The sequence below is a fragment of the Cucurbita maxima genome, unplaced genomic scaffold (genome assembly GCF_002738345.1).
Source record: "Cucurbita maxima cultivar Rimu unplaced genomic scaffold, Cmax_1.0 Cma_Scf00769, whole genome shotgun sequence".
Classification (NCBI taxonomy): Eukaryota; Viridiplantae; Streptophyta; class Magnoliopsida; order Cucurbitales; family Cucurbitaceae; genus Cucurbita; species Cucurbita maxima.
Window position 1 is genome coordinate 7,684 of NW_019272785.1, and position 3,967 is coordinate 11,650.

Sequence of the window (3,967 nt, forward strand, 5' to 3'; positions counted from 1 at the left end):
GATCCCGAACAATAACAAGTTTAATCTTGTTTTTACAATTTTAGTCGGATTCAAAATTGAATTACTTTTTGTAACGGCGATGGATAAAATCTGGTTTGTTAACAAATATTATATTTTTCGAAAGTCGTCGTTGTAGAGTGGTGAGTACTCCCACGAGTTTGATCCCCCGCAGCGACGATTTTTAATTTTCTTTTGAATTCGAAATTCGGTAGTGGTGAACCGGATGATTTGGGTTTGTTTCCCAACAACGAAATTCGGGATTGGATTCCTTTTTCTCTCGTGTGTTAACAAATAACACATTTTTCAGAGGTCGATGTAATACAGTAGTGAGTATTCCCGCTTGTCACTCGAGAGACCTGAGTTTGTACCCCGACAATAATAAGCTCAATTTTCATTTGAAAATTCGCACCGCATTTGAAATTGGATTACTTGTTCCAAATCTTCGATTGATAAAATCTAGAGCGTTGACAATGGATCGCTTTTTCTAAAGACGATTGGTAAAATCTTTAGCGTTAAGAAATAATTATTTTTTATGAGTCGTTGTAGTATAGTGGTTTGTATTCTTGCCTGTCATGTAGGTGACCCGGATTCGATCCTTGGCAACGGCGATTTTAGTTATTTTCTTTTCGTAGTTTTAACGGAACTCGAAATTGGACAGCGGTGAACTTATCATGCCGGTAGTTTGGGTTCGATCCTCAACAATGGTAGTTTGAAAAGAAAGTCGGCTAAACAATTGTTTATGAAATCTTGTGTGTTAACATATAATATGTTTTCAGAGGTCGTTGTAGTGGTACAGTGGTGATTATTTCCGCTTGTCACTTGAGTTATTATGTTCCAATGGTCGTTGTAATACAAGGGCGAGCATTCCTGCTTGCACTCGAGTGACATGAGTTTGATCCCAAACAACAACAAGTTTAATCTTGTTATGACAATTTTAGTCGCATTCAAAATTGGATTACTTTTTGTAACGGCGATTGATAAAATCTGACGTGTTAACAAATATTATATTGTTCAAAGTCGTCGTTGTAGAGTGGTGAGTATTCCTGCGAGTTTGATCCGCCGCAGCAGACTGTTTTTAATTTTCTTTTGAATTTGAAATTCGGGATTGGATTCCTTTTTCTCCCGTGTGTTTACAAATAATATATTTTTCAGAGGTCGATGTAATACAGTAGTGAGTATTCCCGCTTGTCACTCGATAGACATGAGTTTGAACCCCGACAATAATAAGTTTAATTTTCTTTTGACAATTTTCACCGGATTTGAATTTGGATTACTTGTTCCGAATCTTCGATTGATAAAATCTAGAGCGTTGACAATGGGTCGCTTTTTCTAAAGACGATTGGTAAAATCTGGAGCGTTAAGAAATAATTTATTTTTTATGAGTCGTTGTAGTATAGTGGTGAGTATTCCTGCCTGTCACGCAGGTGACCCGGGTTCGATCCCCGGCAACGGCGATTTTAGTTGTTTTCTTTCCGTAATTTTAACGGAACTCGAAATTGGACAGCGGTGAACCTGTCATGCCGGTAGTTTGGGTTCGATCCCCAACAACGGTAGTTTGAAAAGAAAGTCGGCTAAACAATTGTTTATGAAATCTTGTGTGTTAACATATAATATGTTTTCAGAGGTCGTTGTAGTGGTACAGTGGTGATTATTTCCGCTTGTCACTTGAGTTATTATGTTCCAAAGGTCGTTGTAATACAAGGGCGAGCATTCCTGCTTGCACTCGAGTGACATGAGTTTGATCCCAAACAACAACAAGTTTAATCTTGTTATGACAATTTTAGTCGCATTCAAAATTGGATTACTTTTTGTAACGGCGATTTAAAAAATCTGACGTGTTAACAAATATTATATTTGCCAAAGTCGTCGTTGTAGAGTGGTGAGTATTCCTGCGAATTCCTTCTTGCACTCGAGTGACATGAGTTTGATCTCGAACAACAACAAGTTTAATCTTGTTTTGACAATTTTAGTTGCATTCAAAATTGGATTACTTTTTGTATCGGCGATTGATAAAATCTGATCTTTTAACAAATATTATATTGTTCAAAGTCGTCGTTGTAGAGTGGTGAGTATTCCTGCGAGTTTGATCCGCCGCAACAGACTGTTTTTAATTTTGTTTTGAATTTGAAATTCGGGATTGGATTCCTTTTTCTCCCGTGTGTTTACAAATAATATATTTTTCAGAGGTCGATGTAATAAAGTAGTGAGTATTCCCGCTTGTCACTCGAGAGACCTGAGTTTGAACCCCGACATTAATAAGCTTAATTTTCTTTTGAAAATTTGCACCGCATTGAAATTGGATTACTTGTCCCGAATCTTCGATTGATAAAATCTAGAGCGTTGACAATGGATCACTTTTTCTAAAGACGATTGGTAAAGTCTGGAGCGGTAACAAATAATTTATTTTTTATGAGTCGTTTTAGTTATACAATGGAGAGTATTTCCACTTGTCATTCGAGTTATTATGTTCCAGAGGTCGTTGTAATACAAGGGCGAGCATTCCTGCTTGTCACTCAGTGACCCAAGTTTGATCCCGAACAATAACAAGTTTAATCTTGTTTTTACAATTTTAGTCGGATTCAAAATTGAATTACTTTTGGAAACCGCGATGGATAAAATCTGGTTTGTTAACAAATATTATATTATTCGAAAGTCGTCGTTGTAGAGTGGTGAGTACTCCCACGAGTTTGATCCCCCGCAGCGACGATTTTTAAATTTCTTTTGAATTCGAAATTCGGGATTGGATTCCTTTTTCTCTCGTGTGTTAACAAATAATATATTTTTCAGAGGTTGATGTAATACAGTAGTGAGTATTCTCGCTTGTCACTCGAGAGACCTGAGTTTGAACCCCGACAATAATAAGCTTAATTTTCTTTTGAAAATTTGCAACGCATTTGAATTTGGATTACTTGTTTCGAATCTTTGATTGATAAAATCTAGACCGTTGACAATGGATCACTTTTTCTAAAGACGATTGGTAAAATCTTGATCGTTAACAAATAATTTATTTATTATGAGTTGTAGTATAGTGGTCGGTATTCCTGCCTATCACGTAGCTTAGGTGACCCAAGTTCCATCCTCGAAAATGACTATTATTTTAGTTTGTTTCTTTCCGTAGTTTTAACGAAACTCCAAATTGGACACAGGTGAACCTGTCATGCCGGTAATTTAGACAGAGGTGAGTATTTCCGCTTGTCACTAGAGTTATTATGTTCGAGAGGTCGTTGTAATACAAGGGTGAGCATTCCTGCTTGTAACTCGAGTGACCTGAGTTTGATCCCGAACAATAACATGTTTAATTTTGTTTTGACAATTTTAGTCAGATTTAGTATTGGATTACTTTTTGTAACAGTGATTGATAATATCTTGTGTGTTAACAAATATTATATTTTTCGAAAGTCGTCATTGTAGAGTGGTGAGTATTCCCGCAAGTTTGATCCCCCGCAGCGACAATTTTTAATTTTCTTTTGACTTCGAAATTCGGTAGTGGTGAACTGGATCATTTGAGTTTGTTCCACAGCAACCAAATTCGGGATTGGATTCATTTTTCTCTCGCGTGTTAACAAATAATATATTTTTCAAAGGTCGATGTAATACAGTAGTGAGTATTCCCGCTTGTCACTCGATAGACATGAGTTTGAACCCCGACCATAATAAGTTTAATTTTCTTTTGACAATTTTCACCGGATTTGAATTTGGATTACTTGTTTCGAATCTTCGATTGATAAAATCTAGAGCGTTGACGATGGATCGGTTTTTCTAAAGACGATTGGTAACATCTGGAGTGTTAAGAAAAAATTTATTTTTTATAAGTTGATGTAGTATAGTGGTGAGTATTCTTGCCTGTCACGCAAGTGACCTGGGTTCGATCCCCGGCAACGGTGATTTTTAGTTGTTGTTTTATTTCCGTAATTTTAACGGAACTCGAAATTGGACAGCGGTGAACCTGTCATGCCGGTAGTTTGGG

At 36.7% G+C, this 3,967-nt stretch overlaps 1 non-coding gene across 1 annotated transcript; it reads left to right on the top strand.

Moving 5' to 3' along the window:
* The first annotated feature begins 1,382 nt into the window (after window positions 1-1,382).
* TRNAD-GUC lies at window positions 1,383-1,454 on the top strand. Its single transcript has one exon. It is a non-coding gene; the product is annotated as a tRNA-Asp (tRNA).
* Window positions 1,455-3,967: the final 2,513 nt, after the last annotated feature.